General features: G+C 43.1%; 1 long non-coding RNA gene across 1 annotated transcript; it reads left to right on the top strand.

Moving 5' to 3' along the window:
- The first annotated feature begins 16,816 nt into the window (after nucleotides 1-16,816).
- Nucleotides 16,817-20,089, top strand: LOC145044022 (uncharacterized). Its single transcript, XR_013681192.1, has 3 exons — nucleotides 16,817-18,618; nucleotides 18,685-18,735; nucleotides 19,743-20,089. It is a non-coding gene; the product is annotated as an uncharacterized LOC145044022 (long non-coding RNA).
- Nucleotides 20,090-20,925: the final 836 nt, after the last annotated feature.

Genomic DNA, 20,925 nt, shown 5'->3' with positions numbered 1-20,925 from the left:
CCTCGCCGTACACCGTAAGGACTCCCCCACTAGGGTCTCGCATGGTCACTAGCTGTCGCTCGCAGTCGATGATTCCTCCAAATCTGCTCAACCAGTCCATGCCCACGATGACACAGACATACCCCATCACAATAGGGACCAAATCTAACGGAAACTCAACCCCGAAAATCTCGAGTACACAACCACATATCACCTCGGTGGCATACACCGCTCTCTCATCCGCTATGGAAACTCTCAGAGGTCGACTCATCGCCTCTCTACTAGTACTGATGTGTCGGCTAAAGGCCAACGATACAAAAGATCGACTCGCACCCGAGTCAAATAACACTAGAGCATGTACAGAATTCACATGGAAGGTACCTACGCATAACATAATATAAGCAAATTCATCACAGAATGTAAAAGAATACATGAAAGAGTACATACTGGCCACGACATCAGGCGTTGCGCGGACCTCCTCCGCAGTCAACTGGAAGGCTCTCCCATGTGCCTTCGGTGCTTCAACCTTCGTAGGCTGAACTTTCGCAGCTCTCACCGCAGCAGGGGCTGATCCCGGAAATGCTCCCTGCACTGACCCCCGCAATTGTGGACACTCTACCTTCCGGTGTCCAGTCTGGTTGCAATGAAAACAGACTGAAAAACCCTTAGGGAAATCCTTGTCCATGTGCCCCTCCTTGCCACATTTGTAGCAAGACCCTGCTCTGCAAATCCCCTCGTGGCTCTTGCCGCACTTGCCACAAGTGCGGCCCTTCTGGTTCCCAGATCTCGAATCAGCAGATTTGACCCGCTTGGCTGCCGGCTGAGACTGAGCCGGCCGCCGATCCTTTCCCTGAGACTCAGCCTCCTCCCTGGCTTGGGTCTCCAACTCTATCTCCCTCTTCCGGGCATTTGCCTGAAGCTCACGTATATCCCTCCTCAGAATGCTCAAATATCGGCTCATGCGTGCCTGCTCGGAGGACACGTGCTCTGGACAGAACATCGCCCGCTCATGAAACATCCTCGTAATCACCGTAACAGACTTAGTACCCTGCTTGAGGGTCAGAAACTCCTGGGACAAACTCTCCCTCTCCACCTGGGGAACATACTCATCTCGAAATATAGCAGTGAACCTCTCATAGGTCACCGCAGCAAGCTGAGCAGGCGTAAAGTGCGCAGTCACAAACTTCCACCAGTCCTTCGCTCCCAAGCGTAGCTGGTCCAGCACGAACCAGACTCTCAAATGCTCTGGAGATGAGAAAGTAAAGAAACACCCCTCTATTTCAGAAATCCATTTCATCACCGCGATTGGGTCCTAGGTCCTGTCAAACTTCGGTGGTTTCCTGTTGCTGAACTCTCAGAATGACAACGCATCACCACCCTGCGGCCTAGTCGCAGCTATATCTACAGTGGCCGCAACAACAACAGCCTCAGAAAGACAAGTGTATCTCTCATCAAATGTCTCCATCAGAGTGGTCTTGATAGACGCAAACATCTCTGGTATCTCTGCCCTGATGGCCACAGCCACCTCCTCCTGGATGATCCTACGGATCTCATCATCACTCGAACTGCCGATCACTGGTGTGTGGCGCGTCCCAACCATGGTCTCCTTCTGAAATACAACATAAGAATATTAGATACCCTTTTCGAGTATAAATACACTCGATAACTCCACCCTACTCGTTCCTTGGTGCCCAAAGGATTCTTACTTGGGCTACGTACCAACCCGGTATCTTCAGTAGTACAGACCCAATACTACCGTCCATACCGCGTTGGCATTCATCCCAAGTCCTCCTCCTTGAGCCTCAAATCCCATGTGTAACACCGTAAATTTCAAGGCAAATTTTTCATTTAAAATAATCATTTTATTCTTAGAAACACTTGTTTAAAATCTCATTCATAGTCGATTTATAAAACATGACTCCATTTTCACTTGCATAGAAAACCAGGATCCTCCAAAATATAACTCTTTCTCTAGTGTGTACATTCAAGCCGGTGCCGTCCCGTGATACTGAAAGAAACCTGAAAAAAAACATCACACAAAACACTGTAAGCACGAAGCTTAGTGAGTTCCCCAAAATACCACACATAACACATATTAGCCACTCGAGGCTATAACTCTGTGGGTCCGTGCACCCAAACTCTGTGAACCCTCAGATTCTAACTCTGGGAACCTTCCGGTTCCAACTCTATAAACATGCACAGCATAAATCACATAGAAATACTGCAGTACAACACATCACGTACATATAGCATACAAATACTCTAATCACATAACTCTGGTTACCTACTCAAGGTAAAGTATAGTGAGAAGACTCACCTGGCAAGCAGAAAGCAGATATCCCCACACTTGAATCTCGAACTCGCCACCGCCTAACACGTAAGGCAAATACTCTCATGAATATAACTCTCGAGACTAGAATAAATCCTCTCATAACACCCTCTTATGGGTAAAAGACTATTTTACCTCTCTCTTGGCCCAAAGGCCACATCGCTGACCAAACCCTAACAGTCAACGGCCAACCCTTGGTCGAAATCAAAGTCCCCAGTCTAAGTCAACCCCTGACTGACCCTACTCGCCAAGTCAACCCTGTGACTCGTCGAGTTCCCATAATCAGAACTTCACTCAATCTGCGACCTAACTCGCCGAGTCACCCCGAGACTCGCCGAGTCCAACAACTCTGAGTCCACTCGCACACGACTCACCGAGTCATCCCTCGACTCACCGATTCTCGACTCAACCAGAGAATATTTGGGACTCTTCGACAAGACTCGTCGAGTCCAAGAACAGACCCGCCGAGTCTACGGCTATCTTCAACTTACTCGCCGAGTTGTTCATACAACTCGCCGAGTTCCAGGCCATCTTCATCCAACTCGTCGAGTCCACCCATGTGACTCGCCAAGTACCGCCGGTATGAATACATTCCGAAGCATTCCAGGCCATGCAACTGCTCCAAGACATAGATCTAGCCTCCTACCACTCATCCATCACGTAAAGGGGCAACCTTTACGTGAATCCAAAGAGATCTAAGCCGTTTGCACATTGGGGCTAGGGTTTGGGACATGCAAGCTTCACTAAACACTCCAACACAGGGACTTTCATGCTCTCTGATTCTTCTCCCTTCCAGATCTGAGGTAGCAACCTCAGATCTAACCTCTAGACTTCCCATTTCATCCATAGATAATTTCTCACAAATCCCAAAATGAAGAAACAACATAACAACAGGCCAAAAACGAGATATTACCTTTAAGTGATGCCCCAACTGCAATGCAATTTGAATCCAAGCAAAGCCCCTTGCTCCAAGCCTTCAATCTTCCCAAAATTCCTTCAACCATTACTTCTCCAAGCTCCAATCCACTCAACAATGGTGCTTCTCCGCGATTTAGGGTTTTCTGGGGCTCAAGGGGTGATAAAGAGGCTGGGAGGAAGACATAATGATCATTATATAAGGCTCAACCCTGAGAATTAGGGTTTTCTCCACTCAGCGCCTACTCGCCGAGTCCAATACACTAACTCGCCGAGTCGGCCACTTAACACGCGACCAAGTCGCGACTCTACTCGCCGAGTCCACACATGGACTCGCCGAGTCGCTCTTTCCCAATTTACTCTTTTAGCCCTACAACTCTACTCTTGGTATTTCGGGATGTTACAATTCTCCCCCACTTAAATTAGGCTTCGCCCTCGAAGCCTACAACAACTCAACTCCAGAATTACTCCCACAACGTGCCACCTGGCCTTAATCGGACCAGATCTCACAAGGCATACCCATCGAAACTCGAACACACTTTCCCTTTCCTTACAGTGTCCTGACCAATGTCTCGAACCGGGCACCGGATGCACCCTCTGATGACCACACACAACGATCCGAGAATTACCCATGAAGCATCACTGCCCAAATCTCAACAATCACTTTACCCATAAGGGTTAGAAGCCATGAACCATCGGATCCCCGATCCAAATCCCATCCTATCCAATCCGTGACGACAGAGAGGCCCACTCTTCAATCCCAGAGCAACTCTAATGAGTCCTCTTCTTTCACTCAAGCACCCAAGCCGCACCAACCTTCGCACTCTCGGGTTGGGAGAGCCCGTCGCACTGATGACATCTCTAACGTCCCCAGGAGACACCACCACTACGCACACGACCCTTGATCAGAATCAAGCTGGGAGTCCCAGACTCCATCCCTACATCCATCCTGAGACTCTTGGCTCTACACCCGCGGAATCCCTTCCGCATCCTCAGCAGACATCCCATCATGATGTCATTCCATACCACTGTCACAGACACAATGTTCGATAATCAGACTCCAAATCATCCATTCTCACTACAACTTCCACTTCCGCGAATCGACACTTTCCTCAGCAAATGAGGGTCCGACACTTCCTCCCATACAACAGCACAAAGGGTGGCATACCAATGCACTAATGATGGCTGTTGAAATAGGATAACTCAACCAAGGATAAATACGTGCCGCAACGCCTTCCGAAATCTAATACACATGCCCGAAGCATGTCTTTGAGCGTCTGAATCGTTCACTCCCTCTGAGGTGTCCTCCGACATCATCAGGATAAGCTCTAGCTCATCACATATCCCTCTTCGAGACTGGGCACCAGGTCAGCTTTTGACTCCACAGCTGAGCCTCCAAAGGTCACCCAAATCATGATCCAAATATCCCACTAACTTCCTCCCCGTGACCACTATCCCGGCCCCGTGACACGCAAGTCACAAAATTCTCTTTTCCTTATGCAAGAAAGTACAATCCAACCGAGGATCATCTCCACTCTGATCTCTGGTTTCTGCTGCGCATATCCCTTGCCATCTTACCACATTCCCCGACAGAGACGGGGACCCCAGTCTCGCCCCCGGTCCAACATCCAGGCTCCAAAAACTCAATACTAGGGCTACTCAAGCCCAAAACTCTTCCACATCATACACTGATCGGAGAACATTCCATCATCACACTCTCTTGCCATCTAGTGAGCACTACGGCTCCCCGCGGTATCACAACACCCTCTGACTAGTGAGTACTACGGCTCCCCGCAGTATCACAACACCCTCTGACTAGTGAGTACTACGGCTCCCCGCAGTATCACAACACCCTCTGACTAGTGAGTACTACGGCTCCCCGCAGTATCACAACACCCTCTGACTAGTGAGTACTACGGCTCCCCGCAGTATCACAACACCCTCTGACTCCAGTAGCTCGTGCTCCACAGACTATCATAGGCGGCTACCCATACTCGTCTCGAATATTCATCACCGACTCTGGAGGCAATCGACATAACAGATGCCCACCCTTGCGAACATCCACTCTCTCAAATAATCTCCCTGGATGCCCATACTCGAAGGGCTCTCACTAGATCCATAAATACCTGATATACCACAAGTCATCTCAACTCAAGATTCGCGAGTAACTCCGAAATAAAGATATCAATACCCGGATACCTCGGAACACCCCTACCGAACATCACGAGATCCTACCATAACCACCGATCTCCTGCCCCAAGCACCATATAGATGCAATAAAACATTCCCTCTGAACCCCATAACTAGATCTTCATTTTTCCCAAGTTGCAACTTCGGTGTATTCAATTTCTCAATTGCAATACGAAGAAACGCTAACGCTACGAAATACACTGATAATTCTCCGAAACCCTTTTTCCCACCGCTCAAAATCCAAACAAGGGTACGCATACCGACCCGGGAGTTGGCTGCCCAATCATTCTTTATCTACTTGCCCCAACACCGACCAATACCGGATTCCTGACTAATAAACACCTGTCGTGGAGACATTCATCCTTTTCAAACAAGTACTTCCCGCATTAACTCACTCTGACCCCTTTCCTCGATCACCGACATCTCTGATCTCATGATTTCTTACCGCATATCTATATACTCCACTTATACCTGCTCTTGACAAATCTCTGCTTTCTTACATACGGCACCCGGTTCTCCTCCACTTAGGGTTCGAACCATCACCAAATAGCACGCAACTAACCCATTACTATATTCTACAGCAAAATCGCACCTGCCCCCGGAAAGTGCTACACAACGCCCGATAACCCCCCCCCCCCCTTAAGGAAATGAATCAACCTCATATACTCTGAACCTCTGGTGAACTCCTCAAGAACTTCTCGTCACGTCTGCCTCTTGCCGTTCCAAATCTCGTACCAATTTAGTACCAAACAACTCAACTGCTCGATAACATCCCTGGCTCATAGACTGAACCATAAAACCATCATACCCCTCACCTCAACTCATTAACCAACGCTCTAACAACCGGATCATCCCAAGAACAGGAACCCACTCCCAAATTCAACACCCCATGGATAGAAAACTCTCGGCACTGCTGAACTCGACTGAACTCCCCGCTGATACCACTACCGTACACCCGAGTAAACTCAATTAGGTATAGCGTGGCCCTCGACTATCTTAGTCCCAACTGACTATCTGCTCATGATAGATCACTGCCTCGCGGCACACATGCTACCTGATACTCTGGTGGGAAATCATCGTCAATGACGACCTGCAGGGTTTACCCCTAAACCCAAAACTAAAACATCATGCTCCTCATTTTTTTTTACACGTACATAATCAGTACCTCCCCGATGATAGGAGGTGACATCTCCTTTATCGACTGATTGCCCAAATCAGATCAAAATTCTCCCTTCTCACTGACTCCTTACTAAAATACTCTGAGGGGCTCTCGATCTCCCTCTCAAGGGACGCCTCATCGAACTTACTCATAACCGAATAACCAGAAAACCACAAACATCCTTCACTACGACCCATGGTACTCATTCCAGGACATCTCTTCTCAATATGCCCCGGTGTATGGTACCCTAACCAAAAAATCACTCCCCAATCCGCTCCGATGTATGGTACCCGGACCATAACATCACTCCTCAATCTGCTCCGATGTATGGTACTCGAACCATAACATCACTCCTCAATCTGCTCTGATGTATGGTACCCGAACCATAACATCACTCCTCAATGTACTCTGATGTATGGTACTTGAACCATAACATCACTTCCTCAATCTGCTCTGATGTATGGTACCCGAACCATAACATCACTCATCAATCTGCTCTGATGTATGGTACTCAAACCATAACATCACTTCCTCAATATGCTCTGATGTATGGTACCCGAACCATAACATCACTCCTAAATCCGCTCCTTAGAACCTTCAGAATACTCCCTGTATCAAGTATGGGTCCTCTGCTTTCAGTAGTACGGGCCCATACTACCTGCCACATCTACCCATACTTTCCACACGAACCATCCCAGAGCTTCTAAGTAGCTGCTCGACTTGCCCTTTCACTAATCCCATAGCGCGTGCTCGCTCCCCAGCGGAATTCTCTACTCTGCAAGCGCACTCATCTGGCTAGGGTTACTCCCTAGGCTCTTCCATTGTCCTCCCCTTCTTTGCTATCAGCTGCTGAAGAGCTCCTAATGATGCCAGCCATCTACCTCCTGAATATCGTCATATTCACTTGGTAGCTGACTCCCATCATCGAGAGTTCCACAGCACAAAGCAAGTAGCATTCGAGCATCGAAGAATACATAGGACTCCCTCTCTATGATAACTCCACCTTCTCGGCTCATCCTCGAAAGTACCACCAAACTCTGTAACTCTACCCCTCATGGGTTCTAACTGGATACTCTCACTCATCACATACTCAAAAGCATAACACATATAACAACGAGTCCTAGGCTAAGGCATCACAAATCAGGCCACTCTAGTCCTAACATATGAAATACCTAGCCTGTCTCTAGCATGCAATAATATCTCATAAAGTGCATCATAAATATCTCATAACACAAAATAAGGGTATTTTTGGTTATCACCGTTCGGGCTGTGGCTGATTGTACACACTGCTCTTTCTTGCTTCCTCTTTGAACCCTTATTCATTTTTAGAAAATTATTTCCTTAAAACTTTTCGTACTTCCTCAGTTTGAGTCCAGATTTACCCAAAGGCGCATCCGAATCCCTCAAACCAAGGCTCTGATACCAACTTGTAACACCGTAAATTTCAAGGCAAATTTTTCATTTAAAATAATCATTTTATTCTTAGAAACACTTGTTTAAAATCTCATTCATAGTCGATTTATAAAACATGACTCCATTGGATCCTCCAAAATATGACTCTTTCTCTGGTGTGTACAATCAAGCCGGTGCCGTCCCGTGATACTGAAAGAAACCTGAAAAAAAACATCACACAAAACACTGTAAGCACGAAGCTTAGTGAGTTCCCCAAAATACCACACATAACACATATTAGCCACTCGAGGCTATAACTTTGTGGGTCCGTGCACCCAAACTCTGTGAACCCTCAGGTTCTAACTCTGGGAACCTTCCGGTTCCAACTCTATAAACATGCACAACATAAATCACATAGAAATAATGCAGTACAACACATCATGTACATATAGCATACAAATACTCTAATCACATAACTCTGGTTAGCTACTCAAGGTAAAGTATAGTGAGAAGACTCACCTGGCAAGCAGAAAGCAGATATCCCCACACTTGAATCTCGAACTCGTCACCGCCTAACACGTAAGGCAAATACTCTCGTGAATATAACTCTCGAGACTAGAATAAATCCTCTCATAACACCCTCTTATAGGTAAAAGACTATTTTACCTCTCTCTTGGCCTAAAGGCCACATCGCTGACCAAACCCTAACAGTCAACAGCCAACCCTTGGTCGAAATCAAAGTCCCCAGCCTAAGTCAACCCCTGACTGACCCTACTCGCCGAGTCAACCCTGTGACTCGTCGAGTTCCCATAATCAGAACTTCACTCAATCTGCGACCTAACTCGCCGAGTCACCCCGAGACTCGCCGAGTCCAACAACTCTGAGTCCACTCGCACACGACTCACCGAGTCATCCCTCGACTCACCGATTCTCGACTCAACCAGAGAATAGTTGGGACTCTTCGACAAGACTCGTCGAGTCCAAGAACAGACCCGCCGAGTCTACGGCTATCTTCAACTTACTCGCCGAGTTGTTCATACAACTCGCCGAGTTCCAGGCCATCTTCATCCAACTCGTCGAGTCCACCCATGTGACTCGCCGAGTACCGCCGGTCTGAATACATTCCGAAGCATTCCAGGCCATGCAACTGCTCCAAGACATAGATCTATCCTCCTACCACTCATCCATCACGTAAAAGGGCAAACTTTACGTGAATCCAAAGAGATCTAAGCCGTTTGCACATTGGGGCTAGGGTTTGGGACATGCAAGCTTCACTAAACACTCCAACACAGGGACTTTCATGCTCTCTGATTCTTCTCCCTTCCAGATCTGAGGTAGCAACCTCAGATCTAACCTCTAGACTTCCCATTTCATCCATAGATAATTTCTCACAAATCCCAAAATGAAGAAACAACATAACAACAGGCCAAAAACGAGATATTACCTTTAAGTGATGCCCCAACTGCAATGCAATTTGAATCCAAGCAAAGCCCCTTGCTCCAAGCCTTCAATCTTCCCAAAATTCCTTCAACCATTACTTCTCCAAGCTCCAATCCACTCAACAATGGTGCTTCTCCGCGATTTAGGGTTTTCTGGGGCTCAAGGGGTGATAAAGAGGCTGGGAGGAAGACATAATGATCATTATATAAGGCTCAACCCTGAGAATTAGGGTTTTCTCCACTCAGCGCCTACTCGCCGAGTCCAATACACTGACTCGCCGAGTCGGCCACTTAACACGCGACCAAGTCGCGACTCTACTCGCCGAGTCCACACATGGACTCGCCGAGTCGCTCTTTCCCAATTTACTCTTTTAGCCCTACAACTCTACTCTTGGTATTTCGGGATGTTACAATTCTCCCCCACTTAAATTAGGCTTCGCCCTCGAAGCCTACAACAACTCAACTCCAGAATTACTCCCACAACGTGCCACCTGGCCTTAATCGGACCAGATCTCACAAGGCATACCCATCGAAACTCGAACACACTTTCCCTTTCCTTACAGTGTCCTGACCAATGTCTCGAACCGGGCACCGGATGCACCCTCTGATGACCACACACAACGATCCGAGAATTACCCATGAAGCATCACTGCCCAAATCTCAACAATCACTTTACCCATAAGGGTTAGAAGCCATGAACCATCGGATCCCCGATCCAAATCCCATCCTATCCAATCCGTGACGACAGAGAGGCCCACTCTTCAATCCCAGAGCAACTCTAATGAGTCCTCTTCTTTCACTCAAGCACCCAAGCCGCACCAACCTTCGCACTCTCGGGTTGGGAGAGCCCGTCACACTGATGACATCTCTAACGTCCCCAGGAGACACCACCACTACGCACACGACCCTTGATCAGAATCAAGCTGGGAGTCCCAGACTCCATCCCTACATCCATCCTGAGACTCTTGGCTCTACACCCGCGGAATCCCTTCCGCATCCTCAGCAGACATCCCATCATGATGTCATTCCATACCACTGTCACAGACACAATGTTCGACAATCAGACTCCAAATCATCCATTCTCACTACAACTTCCACTTCCGCGAATCGACACTTTCCTCAGCAAATGAGGGTCCGACACTTCCTCCCATACAACAGCACAAAGGGTGGCATACCAATGCACTAATGATGGCTGTTGAAATAGGATAACTCAACCAAGGATAAATACGTGCCGCAACGCCTTCCGAAATCTAATACACATGCCCGAAGCATGTCTTTGAGCGTCTGAATCGTTTACTCCCTCTGAGGTGTCCTCCGACATCATCAGGATAAGCTCTAGCTCATCACATATCCCTCTTCGAGACTGGGCACCAGGTCAGCTTTTGACTCCACAGCTGAGCCTCCAAAGGTCACCCAAATCATGATCCAAATATCCCACTAACTTCCTCCCCGTGACCACTATCCCGGCCCCGTGACACGCAAGTCACAAAATTCTCTTTTCCTTATGCAAGAAAGTACAATCCAACCGAGGATCATCTCCACTCTGATCTCTGGTTTCTGCTGCGCATATCCCTTGCCATCTTACCACATTCCCCGACAGAGACGGGGACCCCAGTCTCGCCCCCGGTCCAACATCCAGGCTCCAAAAACTCAATACTAGGGCTACTCAAGCCCAAAACGCTTCCACATCATACACTGATCGGAGAACATTCCATCATCACACTCTCTTGCCATCTAGTGAGCACTACGGCTCCCCGCGGTATCACAACACCCTCTGACTAGTGAGTACTACGGCTCCCCGCAGTATCACAACACCCTCTGACTAGTGAGTACTACGGCTCCCCGTAGTATCACAACACCCTCTGACTAGTGAGTACTACGACTCTCCGCAGTATCACAACACCCTCTGACTAGTGAGTACTACGGCTCCCCGCAGTATCACAACACCCCTATGACTAGTGAGTACTACGGCTCCCCGCAGTATCACAACACCCTCTGACTCCACTAGCTCGTGCTCCACAGACTATCATAGGCGGCTACCCATACTCGTCTCGAATATTCATCACAGACTCTGGAGGCAATCGACATAACAGATGCCCACACTTGCGAAGATCCACTCTCTCAAATAATCTCCCTGGATGCCCATACTCGAAGGGCTCTCACTAGATCCATAAATACCTGATATACCACAAGTCATCTCAACCCAAGATTCGCGAGTAACTCTGAAATAAAGATATCAATACCCGGATACCTCGGAACACCCCTACCGAACATCACGAGATCCTGCCACAACCACCGATCTCCTGCCCCAAGCACCATATAGATGCAATAAAACATTCCCTCTGAACCCCATAACTAGATCTTCATTTTTCCCAAGTTGCAACTTCGGTGTATTCAATTTCTCAGTTGCAATACGAAGAAACGCTAACGCTACGAAATACGCTGATAATTCTCCGAAACCCTTTTTCCCACCGCTCAAAATCCAAACAAGGATATGCATACCGACCCGGGAGTTGGCTGCCCAATCATTCTTTATCTACTTGCCCCAACACCGACCAATACCAGATTCCTGACTAATAAACACCTGTCGTGGAGACATTCATCCTTTTCAAACAACTACTTCCCGCATTAACTCACTCTGACCCCTTTCCTCGATCACCGACATCTCTGATCTCATGATTTCTTACCGCATATCTATATACTCCACTTATACCTGCTCTTGACAAATCTCTGCTTTCTTACATACGGCACCCGGTTCTCCTACACTTAGGGTTCGAACCATCACCAAATAGCACGCAACTAACCCATAACTATATTCTCCAGCAAAATCGCACCTGCCCCCGGAAAGTGCTACACAACGCCCGATAATCCCCCCCCCCCCCTTAAGGAAATGAATCGACCTCATATACTCTGAACCTCTGGTGAACTCCTCAAGAACTTCTCGTCACGTCTGCCTCTAGCCGTTCCAAATCTCGTACCAATTTAGTACCAAACAACTCAACTGCTCGATAACATCCCTGGCTCATAGACTGAACCATAAAACCATCATACCCCTCACCTCAACTCATTAACCAACGCTCCAACACCGGGATCATCCCAAGAACAGGAACCCACTCCCAAATTCAACACCCCATGGATAGAAAACTCTCGGCACTGCTGAACTCGACTGAACTCCCCGCTGATACCACTACCGTACACCTGAGTAAACTCAATTAGGTATAGCGTGGCCCTCGACTATCTTAGTCCCAACTGACTATCTGCTCATGATAGATCACTGCCTCGTGGTACACATGCTACCTGATACTCTGGTGGGAAATCATCGTCAATGACGACCTGCAGGGTTTACCCCTAAGCCCAAAACTAAAACATCATGCTCCTCATTTTTTTTTACACGTACATAATCAGTACCTCCCCGATCATAGGAGGTGACATCTCCTTTATCGACTGATGGCCCAAATCAGATCGAAATTCTCCCTTCTCACTGACTCCTTACTAAAATACTCTGAGGGGGCTCTCGATCTCCCTCTCAAGGGACGCCTCATCGAACTTACTCATAACCGAATAACCAGAGAACCACAAACATCCTTCACTACGACCCATGGTACTCATTCCATGACATCTCTTCTCAATATGCCCCGGTGTATGGTACCCTAACCATAACATCACTCCCCAATCCGCTCCGATGTATGGTACCCGGACCATAACATCACTCCTCAATCTGCTCCGATGTATGGTACTCGAACCATAACATCACTCCTCAATCTGCTCTGGTGTATGGTACCCGAACCATAACATCACTCCTCAATCTACTCTGATGTATGGTACTCGAACCATAACATCACTTCCTCAATCTGCTCTGATGTATGGTACCCGAACCATAACATCACTCCTCAATCTGCTCTGATGTATGGTACTCGAACCATAACATCACTTCCTCAATATGCTCTGATGTATGGTACCCGAACCATAACATCACTCCTCAATCCGCTCCTTAGAACCTTCAGAATACTCCCTGTATCAAGTATGGGTCCTCTGCTTTCAGTAGTACGTGCCCATACTACCTGCCACATCTACCCATACTTTCCACACGGACCATCCCAGAGCTTCTAAGTAGCTGCTCGACCCGCCCTTTCACTAATCCCATCGCGCGTGCTCGCTCCCCAGCGAAATTCTCTACTCTGCAAGCGCACTCATCTGGCTAGGGTTACTCCCTAGGCTCTTCCATTGTCCTCCCCTTCTTTGCTATCAGCTGCTGAAGAGCTCCTAATGATGCCAGCCATCTACCTCCTGAATATCGTCATATTCACTTGGTAGCTGACTCCCATCATCGAGAGTTCCACAGCACAAAGCAAGTAGCATTCGAGCATCGAAGAATACATAGGACTCCCTCTCTATGATAACTCCACCTTCTCGGCTCATCCTCGAAAGTACCACCAAACTCTGTAACTCTACCCCTCATGGGTTCTAACTGGATACTCTCACTCATCACATACTCAAAAGCATAACACATATAACAACGAGTCCTAGGCTAAGGCATCACAAATCAGGCCACTCTAGTCCTAACATATGAAATACCTAGCCTGTCTCTAGCATGCAATAATATCTCATAAAGTGAATCATAAATATCTCATAACACAAAATAAGGGTATTTTGGGAAATCACCGTTCGGGCTCTGGCTGATTGTACACACTGCTCTTTCTTGCTTCCTCTTTGAACCCTTATTCATTTTTAGAAAATTATTTCCTTAAAACTTTTCTTACTTCCTCAGTTTGAGTCCAGATTTACCCGAAGGCGCATCCGAATCCCTCAAACCAAGGCTCTGATACCAACTTGTAACACCGTAAATTTCAAGGCAAATTTTTCATTTAAAATAATCATTTTATTCTTAGAAACACTTGTTTAAAATCTCATTCATAGTCGATTTATAAAACATGACTCCATTTTCACTTGCATAGAAAACCAGGATCCTCCAAAATATGACTCTTTCTCTGGTGTGTACAATCAAGCCGGTGCCGTCCCGTGATACTGAAAGAAACCTGAAAAAAAAACATCACACAAAACACTGTAAGCACGAAGCTTAGTGAGTTCCCCAAAATACCACACATAACACATATTAGCCACTCGAGGCTATAACTTTATGGGTCCGTGCACCCAAACTCTGTGAACCCTCAGGTTCTAACTCTGGGAACCTTCCGGTTCCAACTCTATAAACATGCACAGCATAAATCACATAGAAATAATGCAGTACAACACATCACGTACATATAGCATACAAATACTCTAATCACATAACTCTGGTTACCTACTCAAGGTAAAGTATAGTGAGAAGACTCACCTGGCAAGCAGAAAGCAGATATCCCCACACTTGAATCTCGAACTCGCCACCGCCTAACACGTAAGGCAAATACTCTCGTGAATATAACTCTCGAGACTAGAATAAATCCTCTCATAACACCCTCTTATGGGTAAAAGACTATTTTACCTCTCTCTTGGCCTAAAGGCCACATCGCTGACCAAACCCTAACAGTCAACGGCCAACCCATGGTCGAAATCAAAGTCCCCAGTCTAAGTCAACCCCTGACTGACCCTACTCGCCGAGTCAACCCTGTGACTCGTCGAGTTCCCATGATCAGAACTTCACTCAATCTGCGACCTAACTCGCCGAGTCACCCCGAGACTTGCCGAGTCCAACAACTCTGAGTCCACTCGCACACGACTCACCGAGTCATCCCTCGACTCACCGATTCTCGACTCAACCAGAGAATATTTGGGACTCTTCGACAAGACTCGTCGAGTCCAAGAACAGACTCGCCGAGTTGTTCATACAACTCGCCGAGTTCCAGGCCATCTTCATCCAACTCGTCGAGTCCACCCATGTGACTCGCCGAGTACCGCCGATCTGAATACATTCCGAAGCATTCCAGGCCATGCAACTGCTCCAAGACATAGATCTAGCCTCCTACCACTCATCCATCACGTAAAGGGGCAAACTTTACGTGAATCCAAAGAGATCTAAGCCGTTTGCACATTGGGGCTAGGGTTTGGGACATGCAAGCTTCACTAAACACTCCAACACAGGGACTTTCATGCTCTCTGATTCTTCTCCTTTCCAGATCTGAGGTAGCAACCTCAGATCTAACCTCTAGACTTCCCATTTCATCCATAGATAATTTCTCACAAATCCCAAAATGAAGAAACAACATAACAACAGGCCAAAAACGAGATATTACCTCTAAGTGATGCCCCAACTGCAATGCAATTTGAATCCAAGCAAAGCCCCTTGCTCCAAGCCTTCAATCTTCCCAAAATTCCTTCAACCATTACTTCTCCAAGCTCCAATCCACTCAACAATGGTGCTTCTCCGCGATTTAGGGTTTTCTGGGGCTCAAGGGGTGATAAAGAGGCTGGGAGGAAGACATAATGATCATTATATAAGGCTCAACCCCGAGAATTAAGGTTTTCTCCACTCAGCGCCTACTCGCCGAGTCCAATACACTGACTCGCCGAGTCGGCCACTTAACACGCGACCAAGTCGCAACTCTACTCGCCGAGTCCACACATGGACTCGCCGAGTCGCTCTTTCCCAATTTACTCTTTTAGCCCTACAACTCTACTCTTGGTATTTCGGGATGTTACACCAAGTACTCTACTCTTTCTATCATGTGCTACTCATAAGTGCCTCGCTGCTATCTAAATCACTCTTAAGCATCTCTAGCAGCAAAACCCCTAGACTAAGGCATCATATATCAGGCCACTCTAGTCCTAATAAGAATACCTAGTCTACTCTAGCATGCATATCGTAACTCATCATATAGCATACATAACATATCTGGTAATCACTTATTAGGAGGGTATTTTGGGAAATCACCGTTCGGGCGTTGGTTGATCGTACACACGGCTCTGCTCTGTTTGTCTCAAAACTCTTTTTACTCTTTTTTTTTAAAATATTATTTTTATTTTTATTATTAAAAGTTTCCTCAAATCCCCAGTTTGAGTTCAGATACGCCCGAAGATATATCTGAGTCTCTCAAACCAAGGCTCTGATACCAACTTGTAACGCTGTAAAAAAAATTTTGAACAATTTTTCACTTTTGAAACCCATGAAATATCATTTGAAACCATAAACAAATCATTGTATCAACATTGTATCAATACAAAACCCAAGATCTATATATATATATATATATATATATATATATATATATATATATATATATATATATATATATATATATATATATATATATATATATATATATATCCCTTATTCTAATAAAACAATCCTTTTAATCCACGTGGCATCTCTCAGCCCATATTTTTACAAAGTTAATTACCTATTTTGCCCTTTTCCCATTTGTTTTCCAGCAATCACTTCTAATTACATTGTCAAATTGAATTACAAATCGTCTATCAGTAACGATAATCTCTCCCCCAATTTTGTCTTCTGTTTTTGGGAACCAATCACCTTCTATCTTTCCAGCTCTTTTTAAGAAGCCCTACATCAACGTAGTTTATATAATTTGATCGTCACTATTGCGTTGATGGTTCTTCCTCTATATCGATCGACGGTTCTTCTTATATGATGAAGAATTATACATCTTAGATGATGAAGAATCCAACAGTTGTAAAGCCCAATTTCAAGGGTATTCTTTGATATTGTTCAGGTTTGTATTTTTCATTTTATACTTTGACTCCCATTGCTAAATCAACTAATTTGTAGGGTTTTTTTTTTTGTTGTTCGACTTCATTCATGGAGTTTCTTCACGGACGGAATTTGATTTTGTTTTTTTCTGGTGTTATATTGGTTGAAGGAGTTGGAAGCATCATGAAAGGTATGCGTTTTAGGCAATAATTACACCACGAACCCCTTTTGCTTATTTTCCACTTTCTTATATTTCCTTCGGTATCAGATAGAATTGAAGCTCTCACCACCACCATCAACCTATATACCGTTGCATCTCACTAACTAATCCATACTTTTAATCATCATATTCTTCTCCTTCTTTCCATCTTTGTTAATACATTTAGGATCAAATAAAGTGTTGTTCCTATTCACTTCGTTGTTTTCGATCATCTTTTTTCCATGGGTTTTTAGTGCATCATCTCAGTTAAGATTGAAAAATAATGAGACATGGGCTTTGAAGTTTGAGTGGAAATGGAGGATGAGTTCATCAAGAATCTTTTAATGCCAAGGTTGGTTCCGTTCTGAAGCATATTCCTTCTCTTATGTGACGAAACCATCATCGTCAATTCTCTTCTCCAAATTTCAATCTGGACAACAGCCTTCCAATCTGAATCACTATTCCTCCCCTCATTGGGTATGATCCTTAATTTTATGATTTATCAACTTACAACACATCTTTTTTGTATAATGGATGTTTTAACGGATTAACTTAGTGGGATTAGGGTTATTGTAATTCTTATCAACACAATAATTTTAATCAATGTTGTCTTCCCAAAGGTCATCATATATAATCTGAATCACTAGCTTCTATCGAGTGGGCATATAAAGGGTGTTTGAATGTACCTTTTGGAGGTGATTGTGATATTGCATAGTTATAATCCCATAACAAGCCATAATAAATTAGTTATTATAGAGTGATTATGTAACTGTGGTATTGAATAACTATAACATTGTGCTGACAGTGCTATGAAAGTTGTAATAATCACTTTAAATGGTTTAGATGGATTGAAAATTCTGATTATCTAAAAGTATTAGACATATAATTAATTTTATTCTACAATTGATGATTAGTTTCATTGCAGGTATTATCAAAGTAATTGTTCAAAACTGAATATTTGAGCTCTAATTGTTAAATGCTTTATTAACCTAAAAACTTTAACACATAATCTCGATTTGCTAAAGGCTTTACTGAATTCTAATAAATTCCTATCTCAAAACATCGAATCCCTGACTTCTGTCCAACTTTCTAATCTAAAATCATAAGAAAGTGAGTTTTTATAAGTCTTGTTTGATTCTTTGAGATTAAAATGAGATGCATTTAGAGGTTTCTTCTACCTTTTGAAGTTCATTAGTTGATATAATAACTTCATGCAAATTTAAGAATTGCTTTTATAGTTTAGCATTTAGGATTCCAATAAAAAAATTTGAAGAATATTTCTTTGACTAAAACGAATAATTATAGTAGGTGGATCTAGAGTGGTAACAGTTGATTCAGAAGCTGAATTTAATACCTTACTTTGTAATATTCAAGGTAACATACTGATTATATGTGTTATATGTATAATGTTTATACTTATGGTTTTTATAATGTGACCAGATGAATCTATCCCAACGGTCTTTTATTTCACTGTTGTCTGGTGTGGGCCACGTAAGGATTTTATTTTTTCTCTCTCTCTCTCTCTCTCTCTCTATATATATATATATATATATATATATATATATATATATATATATATATATATATATATATATATATATATATATATATATATATATATATATATATATATTATTTTCTCTAATGCATCGTTGTTTGCTATAGGAATTGAGTTCTTAAACGTACTCTTCATTTTATCTTGTTTTACACTCAATGTCAAGTATATATTTTTTTCTTTCACGCGTAGGTTTGTAGCTCTTTTTATTAGGGAGTTGAGTGAGTAATCCACTAATGTCACCACTTATAAGATTAATATTGATCAAGTTAACGCACCTTCATACTTCTAAGTATTTCATTCATTTCATATATCTCGGTTTTTAGTTTATGCAAAAGACGTTAATGCCCTTCTTATTCCCATCATTGAAAAAGCCCGACAATGTTAATGAATTTGTATTTATAAAAGATAAGTAAAGAAAAGGTTTCATAAGGTAGGATTTTTAATTATGAATTTTTATTTTATATGTTTGTATATGTTCAATTGCGCGAAGGTACGGGGATGCATTGGCAAAGTTAAATATTTTTGTTGTGGTAAACTTTTTATGCTTACCTATGTTATTATAATTTAAGGGTTAAATACAAACTATAGTAACATTATTTCATATAAATGTTTAGTATAGCTTTCTACTTTTATTTTTTTCTATTAACGCATTGTACTTTGAAAATCTTTCCCAATCATAGCAATGTCATGACTCATGTTTTCATTGCTATAATGAGAATATTTTTAAAATACAATGTTGTAATAAAGATACATTTTTTTGAATAAAACAATGTAAGAGGTTTTAAAACCATTCAACACGTGCCATTTTAACTAAAGGTTTCAATCTACCCATTTGAACAATCAGTATTGAATATAATGCCCATCTACACATAAATATGTCAACTTTGGCCCCTATAAATGTTATATGTGCTCACATATCCACATGTGTTTATATTGTAAGTGCAACCAACTCTCCACTTCGTTTTAAGGAAGAAAGAAGGTGTCAGAAATAGTTGGGGACGATGTGAAGCTCTTAAAAACCACCATGGAGGCTTTCTACAAGTGAGCTTCGCATGCTCACTGGCCACTTTTTATTGTTTTTTACAATGCATGTTAAATATTAGATTTTTAATATTATCTTAATCTATGTAAGTAGTATGTATGATCTGGCTATATATTACCAGTTTTCGAGTTATGAAAAATAGATATATAGAGGATTGGAATGCTATGCATCTCCTTTGGAGGTGTTTCGTTTATTAAGTGTTTTTAAGCATGTTAAATAAGTGGAATTTATATAAACTAGATGAACGACGGGGGTGTTGTACAAATTAAAATCATGTACTTGAAAATTTGACATATTTATTGGTAAAATGATTGTCATTTATTTTAACTATCAAATAGTAATTGTTATATATATATATATATATATATATATATATATATATATATATATATATATATATATATATATATATATATATATATATATATATATATATATATATATTAATTGTAATTATTTTTGAACAACATGATAAGATAAATATATACAAGCGCATTATAAATAGACTTCTATTTATAACGTTATAAATAATTATTAAATATAATTTATGTATTAGTGTTATTTTTAACTATTGTTATGGATAAATTAGCTTAAAAATAAATTAATTTACCATCTTTTAATTTCAGTCAAACTTCTTTTTTTTTTTTTTTTTTTTTTTTTGTAATTGATTGGTCATTAATTTATTAATAGTATTTAATTATCAATATTGTTTTACTTTTTTTACACGTGATTTCCACGGGTTGTAACCTAGTATATATATATATATATATATATATATATATATATATATATATATATATATATATATATATATATATATATATATAAACTCCGGTATGCGTGTGTACGGATCATGCCGGAGCCTTCCCGCGATCATCGCTGGTACCTGAAACACATAACACATAACACTGTAAGTATAAATGCTTAGTGAGTTCTCCAAAATACCACTCTAACACATAATAGCCACTCGATGCAGAAACTATGTTCACCCTCAGGTCTATGTGTCTCAGTGGGGACCTCCAGCCCCAACTCTCTATGGGCCCTCTGGCCCTAAATCTGTGGACCCGAAAGTCCTTACTCT

Source organism: Lactuca saligna, chromosome 4 (genome assembly GCF_052625555.1).
Source record: "Lactuca saligna cultivar CGN05327 chromosome 4, ASM5262555v1, whole genome shotgun sequence".
NCBI classification, from domain to species: Eukaryota; Viridiplantae; Streptophyta; class Magnoliopsida; order Asterales; family Asteraceae; genus Lactuca; species Lactuca saligna.
Note: the sequence above shows the minus strand (reverse complement) of the source record. Positions and strands in the feature narration are given on the sequence as shown.